The following is a 7,149-nucleotide window of genomic DNA, read 5'->3' as shown; positions in this document are numbered from 1 at the left end:
CCTCCAACTAGAATTTGTACCACTGATCGCCACCCTCTGGGCCCGGCTGTTCAGCCAGTTTTCTCTGCTCATCCAGCCTATACTTCATCATCTTCTCTATGAGGATCGTATGGGAAACAGTGCCAAAAGCCACACCAAAGTCACAGTAGACAATACCCTCTTGCTCTCGTCCTATCTATCAAGCCAGGCATTTCACTGTAGAAGATTATCAGGTTGATCAAGCATGACTTCCCTTTGTGGTCCTGGTTGTGACTGAAGGCCTGAGATGGCTGAGTGCCAGGGCTGTCCTCCTGGTCTGGGGCATTGTAGGAGGTTTAGCAGCCCTGCACGGGGCTAGGATGCCTCTTGGGTAGATGGGGATTTTGATGTGCCACTCATAGTCTGATGAAATACATTTGTTTATAGGCTGATGACCCCTTGAAGATAAGCTTTTAAGTTATGCTTCTGACTGTGAGCTTTAAAACAAACTGCACACCTGGGATAGCTGTCTCTTGTTGGGTTCATATGGTTATTCTGAGTGGCCACTTGCCTAGCTGAACTTTCCTAATCTGGGGCCATAGCACACTATCAAATTTTAATAAGACCTCCTGGCTGCATCAGTAGGGAATTTTACCTGAAAATCAATGCCAGGAAAGGACCTGCATTTAATCTTGCTGATTAAATGCTTTGACTAAAGTGCTTAGTGTGGTAATGCCATTTAAAACCTGCCATTAATTAATCAATGGCTTGATGAAGAAAACTTACATTTAATATTTGGATTTGATTTGCAAGCAACATAGTGATTAGTGAGTAGATAGTTGAGATTTTTTATTTGATTTTGAAAGGTAGAACAAACACACAGTATTTGAAAGTAAATATTCTTTATTCAATACAAATCCAAGCATTAAGATTAACAGTAACGACTCATTTGGATTTCCCCAGCTTGACTTTTAAAGTTGGTGGGGAGGTGCTCCCACCTTTTTGTGTTTAAAAATCAAGCTGTGCAGTTTGGCAGGTTTTGTAAAACCCTTTCAGTTAAGATGCAGCTCATGTTTATTTATTAATGCATTTTGAAATGTACTTATCCAGATTTGAGCTGAGTCATTACTTAAAAAAACAAAACACCGCCACTTTGGCAGCCGGGGCACTGCTTGTGACAAGGTGCTCTCTGGCTTTCCTGCATCCCATCAAGCAGAGTTTGTATGCATGATGCACAGCTAAAGCACTGGCTTAAATTCGCTCAGAATCTTTAGCTCTAGAAGTAGCACAAGAGCAGGCTGGCACAGGAGAAAAGCTGTTGCACCTTGTTTGCATCTCTGAGCTATGTAGATAGATTTTGGCGCTTTGGGGGTGGTGGTGGTGTCTCTGGTAGATGGCAGAGAAGGAAGAGAGCATGGTAACGTGATGGGAAGCAAGAGCGGACAAGGCCCAAGGACCCCAAACACAGGAACACGAGGAGGACATGGACCTGCTTGAGCAAGTCGGTGGGAGGGGCATGAAGGTGATGAGAGGGCTGGAGCACTTCTATGGAGACAAGCTGAGAGACTTAGGCTTGTTCAGCCTGGAGAAGAGGAGGCTCCGGTGAGACCTTACAGCAGTCCTCCTTCCAATGCCTAAAGGGAGCCTACAAGGAATTTGTAAAGGGCTTTTTACAAAGGCATGTAGTGACAAGGGGGAACAGATTTAAACTGAAAGAGGGGAGATTTCGATCAGATGTAAGGAAGAAGTTCTTCCCTGTGAGGGCGGTGAGGCACAGGCACAGGTTGCTCCAAGAAGTTGTGGCTGCCCCATCCCTGGCAGTGTTCAAGTCCAGGTTGGACGGGGCTTGGAGCAACCTGGTGGAAGGTGTCCCTGCAGGTGGCAGGGGGTTGGAGCTAGATGAGCTTTAACGTCCCTTCCAACCCAAACCATTCTGTGATTCTTTTCAAAGTCTGGTGCCACCAATGCTGGGCAATGGCTCCTTGCAAGTGTCTGATGGGGAACATGAAGGAAGGAGAGATGGGGAAAGCGCAGCAGTGCTCCGGGGGAATTCGAGGGGGTCAGAAGCCGTGAGAGGAAGGTGTCTGACCGCACCTTCCACATGAAAGGCACCTTCCTCTCATGGCTCCCGATCCCCTCGTAGCCAAACCGACTTCTGAGGCAGTCAGGCAGGCACCTTCCTCACGGCTCCCGACCCGCTCGCACCGGTCGGGACCCTTCTTTCCCGGTCGGTGCGGCGCGGCGGGTGCCGGGACCCACGACAGGACGGTTCCTCGCCTCACCCCCTCAGAGGGCGGTTTAACGTCCAAGTCAACCTGTCCCGCCCGCGGCCAATCGCGCTCGCCGCCGCGCGCGCCAGCTCGCCCGTGCCCCCCCCACCCCGGGTTGGCCGGTCCGCCCCGCGCGGCGGTCGGCCCGCGCGCCCCGTTGGCCGCTCTCGGTGCGGGCTCTGCTCTCGGTGCGGAGGGGTGTGTGTGTGCCGGGGCTGTTCCACCCGCGGCGAGCGGCCCCTCCCCTCCCGCCCGGCAGCCGCGTGGGCCATTGTCACACAACATTCCAACTCCGAACGCCCCGCTGCTGGCCGCCGCCGTCGCCCATTGGCTTGCCCGGCCCTGATTGACACGTCGGGCAGCTAATGGCCGCCGGTTTCCAAGGAGGCGGGCGGCACCGCCCCTCGCAGCGCCGGCAGTAACAATATGGCAGCGGCGCCTATTGGTGGTGGCGCGCTCTGAGCGGCGGTGGCCGCAGGCGCCCGGCGGCGGCGACAGGGAGCAGCTCCCTGGGCGGGCGGGCGAGCGGCGGACGGCGGCTCCCGGTGCCGAGCGCAGCCGCGGCAGGTGAGTGGCCGGCGGATCGCGTCCCCGTCCTCCTGCACGCGGCATCACCCCTCAAGCCTGTGCACCCTGGCGGAGCGCTCCGCGACGGGGCCGTAGCGCGGCGCCGCGGCCCGGCTGCGGGCAGCCCCTCCGCCGCCACCGCCGCCCGCACCGGGGGGCCCGGGCAGGGTGGGGGGGGGCGCGGCCGCGCCGCTCCGCTGCGAGCGGGTGGGGGGCCGGCCGGACCGCCGGGGCCCGCTTTATTGTTTGCGGGGTGGGCCGCCGGCAGCCGGCGCCGCTGTCCCCGCCGGTGCGGTGGTGGCCCCGCCGGGATGCCGGGGGCTTCGCCGGGGTCTCGGCTCCGGAGCCGTCGGCCCTGCTGTAGCCTGCCTCCCTCCTGCGGCTAAAATGTCAGTGCCGCCCCCCGGGGGGGCTGCGCGGGGTCCGTGCGGCCGCTGTCGTCGCTTCCCCCCTACCCCACGGAGAACCCCCGCAGCCACCGGGTCCCTTCCCGCCGGGTGCTGCTGCTGCTGCTGCGGTGGGGGAGCCGTAGCGGCCACGGCGGGGGCCGCAGCCGGCGTGTTACTGAGGGACCGCGGGCTGAATGAGCGTGTAGCGGGTAAGGGGGTGTGTTTCGGGCCGAGGGTCACTGAAGGCACGGCACCGCCGGCCCGCGCTGCCCGTGCTGAAGTTGGGGACTACGGAGCGATGCACGCAGTCCTCAGCTTGACGGGAACGCTGGCACGAATGCGGTTTTAAATAGAGTTGCAGGAACGGGTGCGTAATTCCAGCGTGTATCTCAGTACTACCACGTTTGTTGGGAAGCACTGGGAGAAATTGACTTTACTCGTCGTTCCCACTTCCCCCCTCTGCAGCAGCCGGAGGACTCTGGGCTAGTGAAAGCTGGCTGGAGCTGGGAAATAGGTAGTACTCATGACTTGCTAATCACTTTGCTATGTATGAAATTCTGATTAAAAGATATATTGGAATTAATTAGGGGAGGCTGAAATCTATCGAGTGATTACTTGGGCGCCAAATCTGTGATTAGATCATCTTTTCCCCTTCCTGTATTATTAAAACGCTTTTGTCAATTTCAATGACACTTCAATGCTGTGCTAAAAATTATTGAACAAGGGCAAACGAGACCTCCTTCCCCTTAGCTGTAAGGGCCAGATCCCGCAGACAGCAACTTCCTTCCACCCCTCCTCGTTTGGCAGCTCTTGGAGCCCCTCTGCCGAACCCTTGTTCCTGTCCCTGTGCAAGCCCCGGCTGCCCTTCCCCTGGCAAAAGCTGCCTTCTTCAGGCAGAGTTTTGCTTACCTGATTGCATGTAACGGTTGTCCTTGCTGTTTCCCAGTGAGCCCACATGGATGGGACAGTCCCGTGGGATTGTGAAGGTGTGAGTGTCCTTGGAAAGCGCTGTGGTTTTCTTTCTCAGCTTTTGCCTTAGTTGCCCTTGTATGCCATGAGCTCTGTGATTTGGTGACCCATGTGTGCAGAGGTCCTGGGAAGTGTCTGAAAACCTGATCATCAGCCCCGTGGTAGTTATTGTGTATATTTGGTAGTGGCAGTGAACATGTTACACTAGCACTTCTATACTACTTGAGGTAAAACATGATTTAGGAGTGGGTGAAGAATGGGACTGTTTCTTCCCTTCTAGACTCTGGAATGGTGAAGGTGGAAGAGGAATGTGGCATACCCTTGGGGACTTGACTCACCTCTGTTTTGGTTACAGGCAGATTAGTCCTGCTCCTGCGTAAGCTATGGGATTGCTTGCTGTCCCAGTATCATGCTTCCCATAGAGGAAAAAGCTGTCTCCTTCTTGAACAGCACAGCAACTCAAAAATGACATTGTTTTTTAATGGGATTCTCCCACCAGGAGTTCATTCTGTAGCCTTTTGTTACTGTTATTCTTGCATTAATGATCCAGTTATGCTTTCCAGTATATTAAAGGCAATATTCTGATGTACTTAAACACTCGTCATCTTTAATGATAACTGATTGTGTGATCTGGCTCTCAGTAATCTCATGCAATGCTGACTGTAATTTGCCTTAAGGAAACAAGATGATACTGCTGTTTTAAATGGCCTTTCTGGTGTCTCTGCTTGCTCTTAACTGAAATAAAATTCAGCATCCTACCCGATGTCTGTCCAGTGATTCATCTGGTCTTGCTTGGAAGAGGAAAGATGGTGATGGGGTGTTGGGGTTTTTTTTTTCCTGACAGAGGTGATTATACCATGTAGTCATTCAGTGGCTAGGAACATCAGTAAAACCTTGTGAGGCATCATTTGAAAGGATCGTTGTGCGTAACAGGAGGAAAAACCATGTTTGTCTGGTACCAGAGCTCTCTGTTTCTCAGACGAAGTTCTCATGCTGTAGTGAGGAGCATGGTATAAATAGCAATGCTGGGGTTTAGCCACTGAATTCAAAGTTATGGTTTCCACAGCAACCAGCACTCAGGCTGTCGTTTATGTATGTAATATTTCCCTCTTTTTTAAATAAAAATATAAATATATCTGGCTTCTGGTGTTGTGCTGTGTCCAATCCTCCTCCACGAACACCCCATGCTCATTCCTTCTACTCTGGTTTTGAGCATCCCCCCCTGCTTTCCTTCTCCCAGTGGCTGTCCTCTTGCTCTATTCCCAGCTCCAGCCTTCCTGCTGCCTTCTCCTGGGCCATTAGCTAAGAGCTCTGTGTCCCAGATGCCATCCTGTCCACCATGTTAATTTGTCTTTTAAGTCTTCATTTTGGTTACCAGTGCTTGCTTTCAGCTGTGCCTGTGGTGTAACAGGTACCATGCAAACACAGGAAGAAACAGCCCTGCTTTGAATCAATGGCATATCCCTCAAATACCCACCTGTGTTTCCCATCTCTCCCTTACCTGCAGGGTCTTTGTGTCAATAGTGTGTCCACATGCTCTCCTGGCTCTTGCTCACTCATTTCTCTTGAGGCTGAAAGGAAGTGTGGACAGAGAACTGTGCCATGTGTGGAGGGTTGTGGGATGTGCCCTTCCTATGTGAGGATCAGGATGCAGTGCTTGTTTTTAAAAATGTTTGTCACATGAATGCGCAGCGTTGCTAAAGTGTTTTCATTTATAGCCAGGGGCTTGATGTATCTACATGGTTGTGTCCAAGTTACAGTTTCCAGAGCAACTGGAGCTTTGTATCTTGGAAGACTGTTAACTAAAGCACGAAACATCACATCAAATTTTCCTTTCTTAAATTCTGTAGTTTTAGCTACTCTTAAAAATGCAGCTGTGCTTATCTGAGAAGGCATTTCAAAATCTTAAATGACCAAGCAGATCTTCTTCAGATACGTACCTCTGCGATGAGAACTACAATGGGAAGTTTCAGCCCCCAAAGTCATTATCTTTAGAGCACTTTTGTAAAAATAATGAAATGGAAGTGCCGTCTCATCTCTGTCTCTAACCAGAACTAATGACAAAAGTGCGGACTGGCAAAACTGAGTAAAAAGGCTGATGCCAGCTGAAAGCAAACGTCAAATGAAGGATTCCCATGGCTGGAGAATTGATTCTAAAAAGGAAGGGGTCTCAGCATTCCCTGTACCTGGGGGTGGTTGGACAGGCTGTGGTGCTGGAAGCTGGTCTCATACTGTTATTTTTGTTTTCCTTCGCTTTCCTCTCTTATTTGGCTGCTGCTCCTTATGGCCCCTCTTGCAGTGTTTCACAGATGCTTTTTCTCTGAGCAGTAACATCAAGGATCTTTGGCGTCAATGCAGGTCACTTTCCCATTGTAACTCAATTTGAGCCAATGTTACTTCCAAAAATGTTGATGTATCTGCATTGTAAGGTTTCTCCTTGCTCTGTGAAGAATTTTGTCAATATTAGGCGTATCATTCCCTTATAAATTGCTTTACTAGATACTCAGATTGGTTTGAGCAGTGATGCTATAAAGTGGTTTGTAGGTTACCTGGGGAATCTCAGCCAGGAGGCTTTAAGTGTTGGCTTGTATAAAAAGGAATTGCAAAGAGAATGTCTCAGGGGTCTTCCTTTCTATTTTTGTTAGTAACCTTCCAGCTTAATGTTTTTATATCTTTTTTAATATATATATATATAAAGTTCCATTGATGTTGCCACCTATAATAGCATTGTCAGCAGCCTATGGTTTTTGCTTAATAAAATGGAGGAATGATTCTTCTGCTACGAATGGTTTTTAAATGAAACGTAAACCCAAACCTTGTGATCTTTGGTGTGCTGCCCAGATTACAGAAACAAAATGATTGGAACAGCAGCTGGCAATGGCTTGGAGTGAGTTGTAATACCTTGAACTTCTCCCGTGGTCTCAGAGCAAAGGTAGGGATTTTGTTTCCTCTGTAGTCAGCCCAATCTTTGCGATATGGCACAGATCAAGAAAGGA

At 50.9% G+C, this 7,149-nt stretch overlaps 1 protein-coding gene across 11 annotated transcripts in view; it reads left to right on the top strand.

The window, feature by feature from the left end:
* The first annotated feature begins 2,617 nt into the window (after nt 1–2,617).
* Nucleotides 2,618–7,149, top strand: part of TIAM1 (TIAM Rac1 associated GEF 1) — a 191,875-nt gene continuing 187,343 nt past the window's right edge. For 5 of the 11 annotated variants that reach the window (XR_003990240.1, XM_030477432.1, XM_030477430.1 and 2 more), the window contains exon 1: nt 2,703–2,795. The gene's annotated coding sequence lies outside the window, so the exon portion shown is untranslated. Of the gene's footprint in view, nt 2,796–7,149 lie in introns of all 11 variants that reach the window. The other 6 variants (XM_030477422.1, XM_030477421.1, XM_030477425.1 and 3 more) reach the window with 5 other exon arrangements.

The sequence above is a fragment of the Strigops habroptila genome, chromosome 2 (genome assembly GCF_004027225.2).
Source record: "Strigops habroptila isolate Jane chromosome 2, bStrHab1.2.pri, whole genome shotgun sequence".
In the NCBI taxonomy this organism is placed as follows: Eukaryota; Metazoa; Chordata; class Aves; order Psittaciformes; family Psittacidae; genus Strigops; species Strigops habroptila.
Note: the sequence above shows the minus strand (reverse complement) of the source record. Positions and strands in the feature narration are given on the sequence as shown.